Consider the following 21,496-nt stretch of genomic DNA (forward strand, 5'->3'; position numbering starts at 1 on the left):
TTTTGCCCTGAACCGGTGCTAAAGGTCCGGTTTATAGGCCGGCTCCCTCCTCTCCTCTGCCCATTTGAAACCGAGAGCACCATTGTTGTTCTTGGAGCTTATTCTTTCTTGTTCTTCATTTGTTCTTCATCTCCGACGCCCATCGTTGATCTTCTTCGACTTCGTCATCATTTCTTCGTGCTTGGAGGTGACTAACTTCAGTCTTTCTTGTCTTTTTCATGTTGTTTTTGGCTTTTGATGTTCCCATCATTTTTAGCTCAAATCCACTTTGTTATTTTGAATCATTCACATGAATTAGTATCCATATATATCTATATATATATATATATATCATATTTCATGGTTGACCTAGTATTAATGTAGTTTGCAAGAATGAATTATAGTATCTTTTTATGATCTTAGAAAGTAGGATAGTTCAAATTAATTGGTTTGTTAATATCACTTGATTTATTTTTATTACTACATAATGTCCATTGTATAATTTAGAAGATTTGTTGAAGTAACTAGACAAATAAAGGATATTATTAGGTTCTTCTTTAACCATACATGTTTATTAGTAAATGTGGAATTTATAATTATTTAAAATTGAGTATGGATAGTAGATGGCAACCGTGACCGGGTCTTCGGTCTCTCAACGGGTTCAAAAGCGATACCGGTCGGAACTCCCTCTCATTACTTGTGGCAAGTGTGGGCAGAAGATTGTGATAGAGTACAAAGTGTCGAAAGAGGGAGCAAACAAGAGTCGTAAATTCTACAAGTGTCCGGATCGTAATGTGAGTTATTTCCAGATATTTGCTTATATATGTGCTTATTTTTTAAAATGATATTAGTTAAACTTTTGATTCTCTCTTTTAATTTCAGTGGGACGGTACCGGCGGATGTACAGGTTGGTACTGGGAGGAAGAATACATTGAACACATTAAGAAATCTTTTCCACAGGTGGTTGAGGCTGAAGGTGGTGAGGCAGTGAGCCGGCGAAAGGAGTTCAATGATGTTGATCAAGCGAATGATCTATCTATTATAGTTGGGATCGGACGCGAACTAATTATGTTGCTTAAGTGCATTTTAGTTTTGGTTTTTTTAGTGCTAGTTGCGATTGTATTTGTTGTAGCCAAGCTTTCATAAATTAATCAACTATGTATTTTAAACATGTTGTGCAATAAGATGAGAAACTATATGTGTGCATGGTTTTCATAATATATATGTTATATTTAACGCAGATGGTAACACGTAATTGGATGTATAATGCCGATCGGCGCTCCGAAGAGTTCATTAATGGCGTGCACTATTTCTTAAGTGTGGCCGAGACAAATAAGAGGGACGGTTTCATGTGCTGTCCATGTGCCGTGTGCAAGAATTTGACGGAATATTCTAACTCAAGAACTCTTCATTCGCACTTATTAAAGTCAGGTTTCGTACCAAACTATATTTGTTGGACCAAGTATGGAGAAAGCGGGATTATAATGGATGAAGGTGAAGAAGAAGAAGAAGAATTGGACCATGCCAATATTATTGCTCAGTACGGTGGCTTCAATGATGTTGCAATGGGGGGAGATAATGAAGAAGAGGTAGCGGCAGAAGATGGTCGGGGCGATGATGCTTTTGGTGATGCCATCTGTGATGCACAAAGAGAATGTGAAAGTGATAAAGAGAAAGCCAAGTTCGAGCGCATGCTAGAGGACCACAGGAAATCGCTATATCCCACCGCTGAAGAGGGGCAAAAAAAGCTGGGTACCACACTGGAATTGCTGCAATGGAAGGCAAAGAATGGTACATCTGACAAGGCATTTGAGCAGTTATTGAAGATCATAAAAAAGATGCTTCCAAAAGGCAACGAATTGTCCACCACTACGTATGAAGCAAAACAGGTTGTCTGTCCTTTGGGATTAGAAATCCAGAAGATACACGCATGTCCTAATGACTGCATCCTCTACCGTGGGGAGGAATACGAGAATTTGGATGCATGTCCAGTTTGTAAGGCATCACGGTATAAGATCAGACGAGATGATCATGGCGATGTTGAGGGTGAAGAACGTCATAGGAAGAAAATTCCTGCCAAGGTTATGTGGTATGCTCCTATAATACCACGATTAAAACGTCTGTTCAGAAATAAGGACAATGCAGAGTTGTTGCGGTGGCATAAAGAAGACTGTAAGATAGACAATATGCTGAGACACCCTGCCGATGGATCCCAGTGGAGAGCAATAGACAGAGATTTCCTAGATTTTGTAGATGATGCTAGAAACTTGCGGTTCGCCTTAAGTACAGATGGTATGAATCCTTTCGGTGAGCAGTGCAGTAGTCACAACACTTGGCCAGTTATTCTATGTATCTACAACCTTCCTCCATGACTATGCATGAAGCGGAAGTTTATTATGATGTCGGTGCTTATCCAAGGACCGAAGCAACCTGGCAATGACATAGATGTCTACCTGAGGCCATTAGTTGAGGAACTTCAACTTTTATGGAGCAAACAAGGAGTTCGCTTATGGGATGAGTACAAACAAGAGCACTTTGACCTGCGAGCATTGCTGTTTGTAACAATCAATGATTGGCCTGCTCTGAGTAATCTTTCAGGCCAGTCAAACAAGGGATATAATGCATGCACACATTGTTATGAAGACCTTGACTGTGTATTTTTGAAAAAATGTCAAAAGGTCATGTACCTTGGCCACTGTCGGTTTCTTCCTGTGAACCACCCAGTACGAAAGAAAGGCAAGCATTTTAAAGGCAAGGGAGACCACCGGTCCAAACCTCTCAATCGAACCGGGGATGATGTACTCGAAATGGTCAAGGATATAAAAGTGGTATTTGGAAAGGGACAAGGCAGCGAACCTATTCCTAAGGATGCTAAGGGACACGTACCCATGTGGAAGAAGAAATCCATATTTTGGGAGCTACCTTACTGGAATGGCCTAGAGGTCCGCAATGCGATCGACGTGATGCATCTGACAAAGAATCTTTGTGTGAACTTGCTCGGATTCATGGGTGTCTACGGGAAGTCTAAGGATTCACTTGAAGCACGACAAGACTTGCAGCGCATGAAAGAACGAGACAACCTGCATCTAGAAAAGACAGATGATGGACGTCATTACTTAAGCCCTGCTAGCTACACTCTGAGCAAAGAAGATAAGGAAAGCATGTTTGAATGTCTTAGCAGCATCAAGGTCCCATCTGGATTCTCCTCCAATATCAAGGGAATAATTAATGTGCTAGAGAAGAAATTCCTAAACTTGAAGTCCCATGATTGTCACATTCTAATGACGCAATTGCTGCCGGTGGTTTTAAGAGGAATTTTATCTCCACATATACGTCTAGCCACCATAAAGCTATGTGCATTCCTCAATGCAATTTCTCAGATGGCAATCAATCTAGAGCAACTAGCTACTCTGTAGAATGATGTCGTTCAATGTCTCGTCAGCTTTGAGTTGGTGTTCCCTCCATCCTTCTTCGATATCATGACACACCTCCTAGTTCATCTGATCAAAGAGATTCGTATTCTCGGTCCTGTGTTGCCGCACAACATGATCCCCTTCGAGAGATTCATGGGTGTCCTAAAGAAATATGTACATAGTCGTTCCCGGCCAGAATGAAGCATTGCCAAGGGCTACGGAATAGAGGAGGTCATAGAGTTCTGTGTTGACTTTATTCCAGACCTTGACCCAATTGGCATTCCTGAATCTCGACACGAGGGCAGACTCAGCGGAAAGGGAACACTTGGGAAGGAAACATATATTGGTACGGGAGACGATTACTTCAATAAAGCACACTACACAGTTCTCCAGAACTCCTCATTGGTGGAACCATATGTTGAGGTACACAAAGATTTCCTACGGTCCCAGTGGCTCGGGAAGAATGAAGCTTAGATAATGCGTCAGCACATGGAAACTTTTGGCGATTGGTTGCGCAAAAAATGTCAAGGTGATGAAAACATTGATGAGCAGCTTTATTTGTTGGCCAAGCAACCATCATGGCATGTCCTCACGTACAAAGGGTATGAGATAAATGGTAACACATATTACACAGTTGGCCAAGATAAAAGGAGCACCAACCAAAATAGTGGTGTACGCGTGGATGCCACGGATCCAAATGGGAACAGACAAATATATCATGGATGCATAGAAGACATATGGGAACTAGTCTATGCAGCTAATTTTAAAGTTCCTTTGTTCCAGTGCCAATGGGTGAAGATGACCGGAGGTGGGGTAACAGTCGACAAGGAGTATGGGATGACAACCGTGGACCTTAACAATAGTGGGTTCAACGACGAACCATTCGTCCTTGCTGCAGACATGAGTCAGGTGTTCTATGTCAAAGATATGTCTACGAAACCAAAGAGAGGAAAAAAATGATGACCACTCAATCGTCAATGAGCCAAAGCGCCACATTGTCCTTTCTGGGAAAAGAAACATTGTCGGAATTGAGGACAAGTCAGACATGTCAGGCGATTACGAAAGGGATGATCGAATTCTGCCCTTCATAGTCAACAAAGACCCAAGCATTCTGTTAAACAATGAGGATACTCCATGGTTACGGCAGGATCATAACCAAGGGTCATACGTCAAGAAGAAGTTCACTGTTGTGTCGGCTTAACATAAAGTCATGTTTAATAGTATGTGTTGTAAAATGTACGAATTCTGAGAATTGTGTGAAACTATATTTGAGAATTGTGAATTTTGATGAGTGTAACACACTTTGTATTCATGACTTTTCCATTTGGGACCATCTAGGGTTTGGTCAAAGAGTGTTTTTGTAAAAACCAATGCTTTGACTTTGGTCAAACTTGGTCAAATGACCCAATTGATGACTTCAAATGAAAAATTTTTGAATACAAAGTTGTTAGAGATCATCAAGATCTACATTTGATATATTGTTCATTTTTCCATTTGGATAATTTTAAGCCAATCCTAAGCACATTTCTTTAAAACCCAAGACGGGTTTTGGTCAAACTTGGTCAAATGACAAACTAAATTACTTAAAATGAAAAAATTTTGAATACCAAGTTGTTAGATAACATCAAGATCTAAACTTTTTATATACACAATTTTTCCATTTGAGAAAGTTTAAGTTAACAATACCCACCAAATCTTGAATCTCACACAAACTATATGAAACTATATGTGTTAATTGTGGATTTTCAACTACACCTTCCCAAAACTTTGTCAAATGCAAAAATGGTCTATATATTAAATGTAGATTTTGATGAGTGGAACAATATTGGTATTAATGACATTTCCATTCGAGACCATCTAGGGTTCCGAAACCGCTGTGTGGCTATGAATTCTCTCAAAATTCAAAATTCAGTGGTTCAAACTTTTCCAAATGAAAAGTTGACCATTATGTAGAAGTTGATGAGGGTAACAAACTTTGTATTCATGACTTTTCCACGGACCATCTAGGGTTCGGTCAAAGGTTGTTTTTGTAAAAACCAATGCTTTGACTTTGGTCAAACTTGGTCAAATGGCCCATTTGATGACTTCAAATGAAAAAGTTTTGAATACAAAGTTGTTAGAGATCATCAAGATCTCATTTGATATATTGTCCATTTTTCCATTTGGATAATTTTGAGCCAATCCTAAGCACATTTCTTTAAAATCCATGACGTGTTTTGGTTAAACTTGGTCAAATGACAAACTAAATTACTTAAATTGAAAAAAATTTGAATACCAAGTTGTTAGATATCATCAAGATCTAAACTTTTTATATACACAATTTTTCCATTTGAGAAAGTTTAAGTTAACAATACCCACCAAATCTTGAATCTCACACAAACTATATGGAACTATATGTGTCAATTGTGGATTTTCAACTACACCTTCCTAAAATTTGTCAAATGCAAAAATGGTCTATATATTAAATGTAGATTTTGATGAGTGGAACAATATTTGGTATTCATGACTTTTCCATTCGAGACCATCTAGGGTTCCGAAACCGTTGCGTCGCTATGAATTCTCTCAAAATTCAAAATTCAGTGGTTCAAACTTTTCCAAATGAAAAGTTGACCATTAGACCAAATATAGAACTTGATGAGTGTAACAAACTTTGTATGCATGACTTTTCCATTTGGGACCATCTAGGGTTCGGTCAAAGGGTGTTTTTGTAAAAACCAATGCTTTGACTTTAGTCAAACTTGGTCAAATGGCCCATTTGATGACTTCAAATGAAAAAGTTTTGAATACAAAGTTGTTAGAGATCATCAAGATCTACATTTGATATATTGTCCATTTTTCCATTTGGATAATTTTGAGCCAATCCTAAGCACATTTCTTTAAAATCCAAGACGAATTTTGGTCAAACTTGGTCAAATGACAAACGAAATTACTTAAAATGAAAACATTTTGAATACCAAGTTGTTAGATATCATCAAGATCTAAACTTTTTATATACACAATTTTTCCATTTGAGAAAGTTTAAGTTAACAATACCCACCAAATCTTGAATCTCACACAAACTATATGAAACTATATGTGTCAATTGTGGATTTTCAACTACACCTTCCCAAAACTTTGTCAAATGCAAAAATGGTCTATATATTAAATGTAGATTTTGATGAATGGAACATCATTGGTATTCATAACTTTTCCATTCAAGACCATCTAGGGTTCTGAAACCGCTGCGTGGCTATGAATTCTCTCAAAATTCAAAATTCAGTGGTTCAAACTTTTCCAAATGAAAAGTTGACCATTATGTAGAACTTGATGAGGGTAACAAACTTTGTATTCATGACTTTTCTATTTGGGACCATCAAGGGTTCGATCAAAGGGTGTGTTCATAAAGATATATATTTTTATATGATAAATAGATTTTTTATTTGATGAAAACTATACCCTACTAGCATTCCGAGTAATAAATAACAAAAATAAAAAGTTTAACGTCAATATGATGTGAAAATAGATTTCGGATATAGTTTTTGTAAATTTATTGGAATAATATATTTTTGCATTTACAAAATACTAAATATTTCTTACAAAATTATTGCAAATTAAAAAATACAATAAGATATTTAAGGTTAAAAATTTTCATGTGTACATTAAAAAGAATTACAATATATGTCTGTTGATATTTGGTAACGCAATCAGGAAATGATCCGCAAGCGCACGGATATCGGTGAGCATTTCACCCGGGAGGTTTTCCATAGTATCGTATTTATATTTTTACCACTGGGAGAAAGGGTGCATCTGACTAACCAAATCTATTGCTACTATCTCTTTAGGCTACAAAGAATGTTTCTCGATGTGAGTGATGTATAGAGAAGACTGCAACCGTAGTCTCGTTCTAACCTTAGTAAGGATGATCTACTGTTCTATTGGGGAAGCTTACGGAATCTAGATACCACAAAGGATGTTCGACCCACACCTATAAACCTACCCGTCCTGCTAACAAGATATGGTATACAAAGGAAACTCGGAAATGTCACGTTCCTCGCTACTACCACGGTCCAGCTAGTCAGGGGATATCTATGAGTACCCTAGCCTAAACACCACGTTTACGCTAGCAATGATTACTCTAATACTCAACCGGAAGAGGATTAAAGTAAACTCATAAACCAAAGAACAATAAAACAAGAACTTACTAGAATTAGAAGTCGAATTACTGAAGAACCTTAGTAGCAAGCCTCGGGTTAGGAGACTTTATCCCGTAGGTACAACTCGGAGTAGACACCGACAGGCCGGCCTTCCTCCGATCTACACCTCCACTCTATCTCTCTCAATCTAGTAGAAACTAGAAGATATATTTCTACTTACATTGGTTGCTAAGCCTAAAAAGAAATATTATTTAGAGAAGAGGTCCTCCTCCTCTATGCGTTTTTGGGTCGGTAGGCGATGTGGTACTACGTTATCCTTGATCCTTTAGGTCAGTGGAACATCGTGTGCGAAGAGAGTCCCAAACGGAGTCCAGCAGGGGGCGGGCGCCCAAGTCCTCAGGGCGGGCGCCCTGGGCCTGGCCCCTTTCGGCCTCTGCTTTCTTCCGGTGGCTTTTGGAGTCTTCTAGATGGTAGAAAATTGCGCGGTATGTTGATATCTCTATGTAATCCTGACATGTGGGCCTTTCTTCTATATTTCCTGATAACCCCCTGCAGAAATAGACAAACACCAAAACTCGTGGAATTCTGTCAGATAAAACCCTAAGTCTGGGTGTTGGTTGCATTTGGATCCTTTTATTTATTTATTTGATGATTATATTTGGTACTTAAGGACCGTCAACAAGTCCCCCAAGCTTACCTCTTGCTCGTCCCTAAGCAAGGATGAACTCAAGAGTTTCTGCAGTGGTTTCATGCCTTTAAAGTACACACGCATTCAAGCAAGATCTTATCTCTGAGTTAGAATAAACTGTTAAGACTTAAAACTTACTCATTTTACCTTTCACCATGGGGCTTGTAACCGTCACTTGTGTCTTGAGCAGTCAAAAGATAGAACGGTCAAGTCAAGCGCCATGTCTCTTATTCTTGATCAGCTATAGCTCTGGAGTTTTTATAGATTTTCAAATAAAACTCAGAGATTCCTTGTATGACTCTCTCAGATCTCTCTTTTGTGGTATTTCTGGATCCTTTCCAAGGCAGTAATGGTATATGCCTTCTCTCAAAATATGTGGTATTTTTGGTATGAGGCATAGTGATATTGCCTTCTCTCTCACCCTACTCTAATAAGGTTTTAATATCTGGAGCTCATAGGTGGGAGACAGCTAATACATACTTACAAGACATTTATTGCATAGTCAAACCATGGATCCAGAGAAACAAGTCAATAAGTCAAATCAAGATGTGCATGTGTGGTGAGTGAATGGTGTATGGTGATGATGGTGATAACAATGGTGAAAGTCTAATTCTACTTTTGCTCTTTTAAGGGGATACATACCTTTCTTGCACTTTGAAGCTTTTTGAGGAGAATGAGATGCTCTATATTTTCTTTTTCTTTCCTCTCAGATGGGTATCTTGTACCCTAATTCTACTGTCGGACACTTGTCCATTTTTACCTCTCGTCTCACTTTTTCTTTTCTTCGAGGTTCCGGGCACTTGCCCCTTTTTATTTCCTCGTATTATTATTTATTTTTTTCTCTCTCTCTTTTTTTAGAGCACTCATCTCCTGAAAGAATGTAGCAAGTGGTAGTAACCAAAACAACTGGAGCATTTATTTCACAGGGAATAACAGGGATAGGAAAATGTTTTTGGCTATTCTCTCCCGGATTAGGAGTAGAATAATTTTGGGTGAATCTGGAGATGGAAATGAGTGGATGTATGTGGATGCGTACTTCCAGAGTAGAAGCAGCATGTATGAGTGAACGTGCAAGTGAATCTTGATTTTAACCACATGACAAGCTCCTAAGGGTCTACATAGCTTGACCACACTCAATGCTCATAAGTAGTAAAAAGTAAATGTGTGGCTCAAAGTCTAGCAAGCATGTATATATAGCTGTGGTAGGATTTTAAATTCTCATCATACAGGAACTCATCATGTGATATTTTAAAGATTTTTCAAAGATAAAATTCTCTAGAATTCTAGCATCTCTAGGAACAGATAAACAACAGCTCAACCTTCCCATATCATATCCGTTAACAACTTAGACTTTTGATCAGGTACTCTTCCCACAAGTTTAGGTTTAGAGCAAGCTTTAAATTATAACAGTTATGCCTAAACTTGAGAGAGATTTCAATTTTAAGAACTAGTCATGGCAGAGCAACTATTCATCATTTCCATGAGAGAGCTTATCATGAGCGTTCATAGCAAATTTTATTTATTTATTTATTTAGCAAACTAAGCAAAGATATATATAAAAGCACAAAATCTTTATTTGGGTTTTTTATGATTATGCATCTTTTTATTATTTGAGTAAAGTATAAACACGAGTAGAAACACTTAGCTGGATAAATGGGGGTGCTCTCCCCCAAGCTGGATTTTGACGTAATTTCTTCTGATGTAGCTAGCGGGTGGAGGTGTATTTGAAAGTCGGCAGCACCCTGACATCGGTTAGGATGTCCTCCGTTTGCTAGTTTTCTTTGATCCTTGAATTTTGTGGAGCTCAAATAGACAACAAAGCTTTGTGGAACTGGTTAAGTGTTAGCATAAATATCTAGCCTTTATCATGTTGAGCCTCCTCAATAAATGTTATTTATTTAGCAGGATCATGCACTTATTATTTTTATATTTTTATTGTAAGATGAAAACTTATTTATTTTATTTTTATGCCACCACAGTGAATGTACTTATGGGTTTTATGCCATGAGCATACTCACATGGGGCTTACTATTTTTAACATTTTTAGTTTCTTTTCGAGATGATATGAACCTGGTTAACTAAGCAAACTATAATTGAATAATTGAAAGGAAAAGGATAACTACCAAGTTTACCTCTTGGCAAGGCGTTCGATGTTTTTAAGTCCTCCGAACGGGACTCTCCGTTTCTCAGTCGTCGTGGGATTCGCTGGATGGCATAGTCGGTGGTTCCGGCGGCACCTCCTTTTCGTGTATAACTATCTTTTCTCTCCACACCTGACTCGGTGCTACGGTCTCCTCAGGATAGTTCTGTTCAAGCTGTATGTCTTCAGACCTTATTACTTCTCCTTCGTAATCTACCCATCCGTCCTTGCTGATTTGCCTCCTCTGGTTGCGGTTGTGTCGTCTTCTTCTTGTCCTGACCTGCTTAGAGTCTTCAACTATATAGTTAGGGTCAGTAAAATAGCGGCGTACCTTCTCAGAGGGGAAGTGCATGTGGACTTCTCCGATTCCAATATAGATGATGGCTTTGATAATGTTTGAGGAACGGTCTTCCAAGGATGGTGGGTGGATCATACTCGTCTTCTACCATGTCAATGACTTGGAAATCATCTAGAGCTGAATATATGTTGGTTGTAGGGGCATGGTTCCATGTAGGAGCTGATAAGTGACTACGGCCATTATGTTGTCGTCAGATCCGGTGTCGTAGAGTGTCTTCTGAAAAGAGTATCCACTGATTGTGCATTCGATGCTTGGAACACCAGGGTCGTCCTTCTTGACCAGGAAAGGCGTCTTGAGTCGATGATCTTGACCTCTTTGTTGACGGTCCTTAATGCTCATATTTAACCATCAATTAATCATGGAAAAGGATCCAAATGCAACCAACTTTCAGACTTAGGGTTTTATCTGACAGAATTCCACGAGTTTTGGTGTTTGTCTATTTCTGCAGGGGGTTATCAGGAAATACGGAAGAAAGGCCCACATGTCGGGATTACATAGAGATATTAACGTGCCGCGTAATTTTCTATCATCTAGAAGACTCCAGAAGCCACGGGAGCGAACGGGAGGCCGAGCGGGCCCAGAGGCAGGGCGCCCGCCCTACCCCCCTGGGCGCCCGCCCTCCTCTGCTGGCCAATCAGCATGAGTCTCGGGAATTATGCCCCACCGACTCTAAGGATCAAGGAAAATCACACGATGAAGGTCGGTTTGATCGGATGGTAGAGAATAACGTGGAAATTCCTTGGGAGCTACTCTTCCTAGATTTCTTGGGGGCTACTCTTCCTAGATTTCTTGGGGGCTACTCTTCCTGGACTATATAAGTAGACCCCCACCAGCCCCTGGAGGCATACCTCTTCTACAGAATCAAAGCTAGGGTTTCAATTCTTCATCCAAGTAGAGAGGATCCCTCTAGTTCTTCTAGTTCTACCTCTAGTTCATCTAGATCTAGTTCTAGTTCATCTAGTTCTACTTCTAGTTCCTCTAGTTCTAGTTCTAGTTAGTTCTAGTTGTAATCTAGAAAATAGGGAGAGAGAAGAGGAGAGCGGAGGAGGAGCCGGATCTGTCGGATCTTCCTCAACATTATACTTTTGCAGCAACTGGTTCGTTCTTCATCGTTCTCCAGGTTCTTCAATTCATAATTCCTGAGTTCTTTAATTACTTTTATTTACATTCAAGTTATTTGTTGGATTCCCGCTTGCATCAAGTGCTCTAGTCTTTATAACGCTAGAGTAGTAACTAATAGATTAGACGTGGTGTTTAGTCTTGCGATTACCTGGAATTGCACCCAATCCTGCGGATTGTTGTGGTAGCCTTAGGGTAGTGACAGCCCTAACGGTCGACGTATTCCACCACGTTCGGATCGGTGTTTGTAGGACCGTAGTCAGACCTTCCTAGCCCCCTTCTCATCTCTTTCTGTGGTTAGTGCTCTGATGTCCCGAAATAGATAATCTTGAAGTAATTCTTGATTCTTAGATCAACTAGAGAACTCTCAGGAAACTTCCTCTCTTCCCACCAAAAATAATTATATAGTTATCCTTAGGCGATCTTGGATCTTAATTAGTACACTCACGTTCCCTGTGGAAAATCGATACTCTAGAATACTCTCGGGTGAAGGCTACATCGGTATCCGTGTGCTTGCGGATTTTTTCTGTTTGCGTTTAAAATACCGAACACTCTTCCAGCAAGTATCCAATGTTTTAAGTCTTCTGGACAAGGCTTCTCACCGTCTTCATCCTTTAGGTGCATCATTTGATTAGGTGTGGACCTTGAAGTCTGCACTTCTTGATACGGTGTCACCTATGTTCTTCGTTTTCCCAGCAGTTCGAAGTGCGGTGTTGGCAATATCCTGCTCAGTGTGTTTGTGCTCGTAGATCCAGGACCTTCACTTGGTGGAGTCTGGGAGTTGTAAAACTCCTCCATGTTTTGTTTGAAGTGTACCTATTCATAGAGACAAGGCAGAGATCAAGTGCATGGGCCCTGTTGGTGGAAAACACCAACAGAACCAAAAGTGTATTTGTTCTTTTCTAACCTTAAGCATAGTGAGCAAGACAAAGTTGATGGACAATAAGATCATGAGTGTAGTATTTAAAATATTTATCAGATCAGATGGCTCAACCTAATGGAAAGATAATCTATCTATATTTATGTTTTGTTTATATCTTCCAAAGATTGAATGTGCAACATATTAGCTTATATGATTAGGAGTGTGAGATCACGAAGGTAGTACTAAGAACAAAGATTAAAGGACTAAACATGTTGAATTAATTGGGTTGGTTAATTTGGAGCTACAAATCATACATGTATGTCACTTTTATTTATGTGTATGCCAGAACCAAGGAGAAGCTTATAAAAGTGATAGTCAAGTACCCTAATATGTTACCTTACTTGAAGAGTGATGGTATAGTATCACCTTGTGGAAGCTTTCCTTTCTTAGCGGTTGTGCATCGTGTTTGTGGCACTCTTTGTCTTGTTCCATGGATCATCTCTCTATGATGAATGAGCTATGTCCTTCTTGTGCAAATTGTTAAACTTCATGTGTCTCCTTTATCTCCAATGAGTTTGTATCTTAGGACTTCCCAGGTTGATATTGAAAGTTTTCCTACAGGGGTTAGCCCGACAAAATATACCAATGCCTACTCAAGCAGTTTTTAGTTCAGTAACCAAACTAGACTCCATGTCTAATCAGATTAAGGAAGGCTATTTAACCTAAGCACCACGCTTAATTTAAATGCCAATGGAAGTTTGTACAGTACTTCCAAACTAACACTTACTAGGATAAACATAGGTAGCATGATGGTTTTTTATAGAGATCTACTTAAGTGGAGAAGTAGTGTGACTAGTATTTAACAAATCAAGCATGTCTCAAAGGTAGGGATAGCAACATGGCAAAACATGTTTTTGTGTAAAGTACTCCCCCAAGCTTGAATTTTGCGAAATTCAAGTTTGGATGAATTTAATTCAATGTTGTATGATGGTTGGTTGGACATACCTTGTGCTTGTCATTCATCCGATCTTCTTGCTCCAATCCTGGAAAGGTTAGTGGCAAGAATACCCGAAGGAATATTTCTACAATTATCTCAATATGCTCAATACACAAGGCAATGTTGCAAATAATTAAAAGTTCATGTTACGATCTGATCAGTGCTTGTTTTAGAACACTAAGCTTGTCCTTGGGAAACCATCAATTTATGTCGGCGAAGTGGTTTCCCTTCCAACACCAACCTATATCAAGATCAACTCAACGAGATCTGCAATATTTATTATAGACATATGCATCGACAGCCACCCTTTTAAAGTTTTTATAAATAGAAAGGAAGAGGGGGTTGGAGATCTCAAATGTGGTGATGTTGGAGAGACCAAAAGATTGGGAAGATGTTGCATATGAGCATGGAGTAAACGAAGTGGCTATGAAATAAATTCCATGCTCATTAATGTTATCTTTGTCTCCAATCTCCAAGGATGATTTTTCATGAATGCTTAAAATTCCTCTAGAATTGTCTCTCAAGTTTGTTTTATCCATCCATTCAATGGTGATAGCACATGGATTTTTAATGCCCTCTAGCCATTGATGTTGCTCTTCTCGATCCTCCTTCTTATGCATGGGATGTCTAGAGAGATTCATAGGATTATCGGGAGGTTCAAGAGAAAGAGCATAGTAGAGATTATTAGGCTCAAGGATGGGTTGGATAGCCGAATTATGAGATTGAAATATTTGGAAATTGGCTATTGAAACTTCCTTTCCGTGTCTGGGAGATGATTCCTTCTCTCTCTCTAGGAATTTTTTATGAAGATTAGTGCAAGAAGGATGTCCACAAATGAAGACATACCTTCCTTTACTAATAGATAAAGAAAGAAAGACTCTACCAAAGGTTATATGATTAAGACCAATATGAAAATATCGAGAAAAAACATGGTCTTGTAGGGCTACGTCTGAACCAGAATTTATAGAAAGATTAACAGATTCCCTAGGTGTAGCTAAAAGTGCATTATCTTCTTGATTAAAACATAGGACCTCGGCTATAGAAAAGGGTTGGTTTTGACCTATTGCAATCAACTCCGGACACAGATCATAATTAGGGGCAGGACTTGTTGACTCCCATGGTCTATGGCTAGTCTCCGAAGGTGCAAAGAATTCAATAATAGGTATGGAATTTAAGTTATCCATAAAGATAAAAGTAAAAAGATAAAAGAATAAAAGTATAAAAGTATAATATAAGATAATAGCAAGACTTAAAGTTATCTCAGCAAACCGTCTTTCTCCCCAGCAACGGCGCCAGAAATGCTTGTTGATATTTGGTAACGTAATCAGGAAATGATCCGCAAGCGCACGGATATCGGTGAGCATTTCACCCGGGAGGTTTTCCAGAGTATCGTATTTATATTTTTACCACTGGGAGAAAGGGTGCATCTGACTAACCAAATCTATTGCTACTATCCCTTTAGGTTACAAAGAATGTTTCTCGATGTGAGTGATGTATAGAGAAGACTGCAACCGTAGTCTCGTTCTAACCTTAGTAAGGATGATCTACTGTTCTATTGGGGAAGCTTACAGAATCTAGACACCACAAAGGATGTTCGACCCGCACCTATAAACCTACCCGTCCTGCTAACAAGATATGGGATACAAAGGTAACTCAGAAATGTCACGTTCCTCGCTACTACCACGGTCCAGCTAGTCAGGGGATATCTATGAGTACCCTAGCCTAAACACCACGTTTACACTAGCAATGATTACTCTAATACTCAACTGGAAGAGGATTAAAGTAAACTCATAAACCAAAAAACAATAAAACAAGAACTTACTAGAATTAGAAGTCGAATTAAAGAATCTTAGTAGCAAGCCTCGGGTTAGGAGACTTGATCCCGTAGGTACAACTCGGAGTAGACACCAACAGGCCGGCCTTCCTCCGATCTACACCTCCACTCTATCTCTCTCAATCTAGTAGAAACTAGAAGATCTATTTCTTCTTACATTGGTTGCTAAGCCTAAAACGAAATATTATTTAGAGAAGAGGTTTTCCTTCGAGGGCACCCCTCAATCTCTATGATAACTTCTTGTCTTCTCCAGGGGCTAGGGGGGTCTCCTTATATAGTCCTCCTCCTCTATACGTTTTTGGGTCGGTAGGCGATGTGGTACTACGTTATCCTTGATCCTTTAGGTCGGTGGAACATCGTGTGCGAAGAGAGTCCCGAACGGAGTCCAGCAGGGGGCGGGTGCCCAGGTCCTCAAGGCGGGCGCCCTGGGCCTGGCCCCTTTCGGCCTCTGCTTTCTTCCCGTGGCTTCTGGAGTCTTCTAGATGGTAGAAAATTACGCGGTGCGTTGATATCTCTATGTAATCCTGACATGTGGGCCTTTCTTCTATATTTCCTGATAACCCCCTGCAGAAATAGACAAACACCAAAACTCGTGGAATTCTGTCAGATAAAACCCTAAGTCTGGGTGTTGGTTGCATTTGGATCCTTTTATTTATTTATTTGATGATTATATTTGGTACTTAAGGACCGTCAACAATGTCACCGTTTAAAAATATTATGCAAAATATTTAATTTACTATACAATTTATAATATAAAGTGTATATATAAACAATTTAAAAACCCTAAACTAAAAAATAGGGCCTTTAGCACCGGCCCATAGTGGGAACCGGTGCTGAAGGGTCCTGAAAATTTCAGGACCCCGCCCGAGCCTGCGCAAGACCCTTTAGCACCGGTTCGTGGCTGGCACCGGTGCTAAAGGGTCCCTTTAGCACCGGCTGGTAACACGAGCCGGTGCTAAAGGGTCATCCTTTAACATCGGCTCGTGTTATCAGCCGGTGTTAAAGACCCTTTAGCACCGGTTCCAGACACGGACCGGTGCTAAAGGGTCCGCTCCTATATAAGCCACAGGCGCCCTGGATATGAGCAGTTGCCTTCGTCTTCGTCTTCGTCGAGCAGAGAGCTCCACCGCCGCCGTCTACCGCCGCCCGTTCGTCTTCCCAGCGCCGCCGTTGGATCTCCAGCGCCGCCGCCGTCATCTCCAGCGCCGCCGCAGCGGCCATCTCCACCAGAGCCGGCCGCCATGATCGCCTACGTATATTCATCGATCTATGAATGCCAACAGTTTATATATATAGACTAAAATTGTATATATGAATTGTATATATATGAATACCAACACTTTCTATGAATAATATGTTATATATATATATATATATTATATCTTATATATATATGTATCTTATATATATATATATCTTATATAAAATGTTTTGAATTGTTTTGAATGTATATATATTTAAGTATATACACTAAAAAATAATGCATGGTAGTATATTATTACACTAAGAAAAATATTGCTAGTATACATGTAGTGTTTTGAATTGTTATGAATTATATTATGCTAGTATATTTTTAGTATATTATTATAGTATTACTTGTTTGGAGGACTACAGTACTTTTGTTTGTAGTAGTAGTATATAAGTCTATAATATATATTTTATTTTCTATTGTTTTGTATATATTAATGTTTGTACTATTATTCTTGTATTATTTTGTAGTATTGTTTTTTAGTATATTATTCTAGTGTATTACTTGGCTTAAAAGATTCTAGTATTATTTTTTGGAGCACTCCAGCACTTTTATTTGTAGTAGTACTAGTAGTAGTATATAAGTCTCTAATATATATTTTATTTTCTATTATTTTGTATATATTAATGTTTGTACTATTATTCTTGTATTATTTTGTAGTATTATTTTCTTAGTACATTATTCTAGGTGCAAGTGTATTACTTGGCTTAAAACATATACTATTATTGTTTATACTATTATTCTAGTATTATTTTTTAGTATTATTTTTTAGTATATTATTCTAGTATATTACTTGGCTTAAAAGACTTTTTAGTATATTATTCTAGTATATTATGAATTGTAGTGTTTTGAATTGTTATGAAATATATTGTGCTAGTATATTATTCTAGTGTTATTGTTCGTATTATTTTTTTAGTATTATTTTTTAGTTTGGAGCACTCTAGCACTTATATTATTCTAGTGTATTTTTTATCTTAAATAGAATATATATATATGTATGGTTGCAGACATAGAAATGGCCGACCGTCCTCACGATGATCCTGAATATATGGAAGATGCCATTCAAAATATGATCGACAATGGTAGTCAGTACTTTATTGATTACAACGAGATCATGCAAGGCAATCCGACTGAGTAACAAGAGGGCAATGCCCCTGAGCAACAGGGCAATGCGCCTGAGCAACAACTTGTCGTGCGACAAGAAGGAAATACCGGCGAGGTATGTCTTACATTAGGTTTTAGACTTATTTGGTTATTAATTTAGTATTTTTGTTTCTATATCTACGTGTAGCCTTCTGGATCAACGTCTACAGGGAGAAGCGTACCTCCACGAGGGCCAAAGAAGCCGTTGGAGGGCCGCTATGTAATCTCCGAGTTTGAGATAGCTATAGGCAGACCACTTGGTGAACATGCAAATAAATTGTTAGTCACTGTGGATACCGTGTGAGAGATCAAATACCGATCAGTGCTCATGAATGGAGAGAGAAGCGAGGTGCTCCTTAAATCAGTTTTGTCTCTGATCGTGACAAGGAGTTAGTTTGGAAAGCCATCACGAACGTTTTCACCTTCGACACCAATGATGAAGAGTTGAAGGTGCGAATTTATGACTGGACTATGAAGAAGATGGCGAAACTGTTCCAGAATTGGAAGAAGTCTTTGTACAATAAATTTGTCAAGAAAAACGAGACTCCAAATTTCAACCTCAAGCAATATGTAAAGCTGAGGGCCTTCTGGGATGACTTCGTGCAGTACAAAACATCAAAAGAGGGCGTGGAACGAGCCATTTGAAACAAAGAGAATGTAAGTAAAAAGACATACCACCATCATATGGGATCAGGTGGTTATAAGAGTGCTGTTCCCAAGTGGGACCGAATGGAACAAGAGATGCTTGCTAGGAGGGTCACACCCGAGACAATAGCAAAGAATTGGAGCGAGCGCTCCAAGCATTGGTTCTACGGTCATGGGGGAAGCGTGGACCCAGACACCGGGGCGCTAGTTTGGGGCCAAGAAATCTCTAGAGCAGCAGAGAGACTAGTCCGTACACGAGAGGCGGTTCAGTCTGGTGAGTTCAGGCCTAACAGGAAGAAGGATGAACTCACCTATGCGCTTGAAAATCCTGAGCGCGGTGGGCGTACGAGAGGCTATGGGGCAGTTCCGTGGCTGCAATCATTCCAAGGTGATCAAGATACCTACAGAAGCCGCCAGAGAAAGAAGGACGAGGAGGCAGAGCGGATCCGCCGGCTGAAAGCTTTTGTTCTGCAGTTAGAAGAGCGCGAGAAAGCTCGTGAAGAATGGATGCAGGCGGAGATTCAAAGGCAAGTGCAAGCAGTACTTAGTCAAATGACGAAAGGGCAAGGTACATCACAGCCTGAGGTCAACGTTAGCCCCCCAGGCCAGTTGAAAAGCAGCTGCGCATCCACGGAAGTACCAACCATTCAGGATTACACGAAGCTACACTTCCCCGTGGATGATGTCACAGAGGCTTTTACTACCTGTGAGCTGCATGTACCAGATGGAAAATGTAACAAAAAAGTGGCTATCGTTGTTGTCAACCCTATCGACCGAACAAGAACTCTAAGAATCCATAATCGACCAGTACCTGGTGGATATACTAGCGTCTCGGTTGATAGGGTTGAGAAAGGTTGTGGCAATGTGCCTCTAGAAATAGAAGGGGGAGACGGAGAGAAGACCTTAGGTGAAGCTGAGAAGACGTTTATTTGTTGGCGCAAGTGCTTCATAATTATTTCTCACCATAGGTTTGTGTTGATTTTACTTCTCATATTATTTATTAAGTATTGAATTTAAAAAAAGTTTGCTCACAAAACTTGTAATTATTTTCTTTGCAGGGACTCCTCCAACCTAAGTCCAGTTCTCTCCCCAGCGCATCATAGTGCTGCGGGAGGTGACAATGCTGGATCTCCTCCAACACCTGCGGCGGCCACACCGACCCTGCCACCGCCTCCACCACGGTCTCCACCTCCTCCACCGAGGTCTCCAACTCCTCCAGAGCGTTCTCCAACACCAAAAAGATCGGCCCCACCACCTCCACCGCCTGCACTGCCCTCTCCAAAGAGTACACGGTCGGTCCCCTCGCCTCCAAAGCGAGGTAGTGAGGAAAACAATTTTTTGATAAATTGAAGGAGGATAGGAAAAAGCGGCTAAACCCAGAAAAGCCGTACTTTTATGTAAAGCCAGAGGAAGTGAGGAAAAAGCTGGCGGACCAGCAAAAGAAGCAACAGGAAGCTCAGAAAAAGCTAGCACTTTCGGACTATGAGCGGTCTCTGGTCAAGTCTTCACAGCCTAGAAAGAGAGTATGAAAGGGGGTCCCATAGCTCGGAGAAGTATCAAAACCGATGCCCCCTTTGATTGTGCCAAATCAATACGGCTCAAATAAAGACTTGATGCCAAAGAAATCCTTAGCATTGTCTGAGCTAGATTCGCTTGAGCATTACTTTGGACAGAGCAGTTTAAATATGGAAGAAATTGCCGCCATTATTGGATGTCAAACATTTGAAAAAGCTGAGGTAGTTGATCAATGGAGGGCAAGATATGAACCGGGCAGGAGTCTATTCAACCCTCAGCATTTACATGAGCTCGGCATACAAATGTTTGCAATAAACAAATGGTGCATTGAGGCGTCTAAAAGGGGAGATAATTGGATTTCTGTTTGTATTAGACAACATCACTACTTCCGTGGAGATGACCTCATATACGTGCAGTTCGAAGAAGTGCACCAATTATGTCACCTCGACGCTCTCGACAAATCTCTTGTCAGCTGCTTTTGTTTGTAAGTATTTTTTTCTTTTTATTATACTTCTAACTTCTTTAATTACATATATATAATCCTTATACACTTAGGATTTGTATGTATATATGTAGGCACCAAATGAGAGAGCTCAGAATCAAAAATGACAATAGTATTGGGTTCGTTGACCCTTATATTGTTTTCAAGGCTCCACAGGCAGTGTGGACAGCATCTCATGAGACAGAAGTCCGCACCAATCTTATGAGGTTCTTTGTGAACCAAAAAGAAAAATAAAAATACTCTTCCCCTTCAACTTCGAGTGAGTTATATAGTTATTTAGTGCATGTATATTTTATTTTACTTATTATTACTCGAGACAAGTTTTATATAGTTATATATAGCCTGACTATATATATGTGTGTAAACAGCTTTCACTGGATACTCATGGTCATTGAAATTCCCAAAAATCGGTTGATAATCTTTGACTCAATGAGAAAACCACAAGAAAATTATCAACAAATGGTAAACATTATTCAAAGGTACGTAATGTCGATCTCAGCTAGAAGATATCATAATATGACTCTGTAATTATTAGTTCACGATTCACAATGGCTGTGTGTAGGGTTTGAGAAAGATTTATTGACCGTGAACATCTCAGTGGATGTAAAGCGCCGCTTAACATAATTCATCCACAAGTAAGTTTTACTAGCTATCAAACTTTCGCTAACTTTTAGCCTTCTTATTGTCGTGGTCGTGAATATTTTATATATATATCGTACAGTGGTGTCTAAGACAAGAAGGGGGAACAATCTATATGCATATTGCATGTGCAAATTCATGATGGCACAAGTCAACAAAACACCCACAGAGACGCTCAGAGTACGTTACATGTCTCTTTTCATTATCTCCTGAATTATATTGAATAACTTAGATAACTAATACCTTTTTTATTTATTTCAAATTAAAGACGGAATGGTTG

The sequence above is a fragment of the Sorghum bicolor genome, chromosome 7 (assembly GCF_000003195.3).
Source record: "Sorghum bicolor cultivar BTx623 chromosome 7, Sorghum_bicolor_NCBIv3, whole genome shotgun sequence".
NCBI lineage: Eukaryota > Viridiplantae > Streptophyta > Magnoliopsida > Poales > Poaceae > Sorghum > Sorghum bicolor.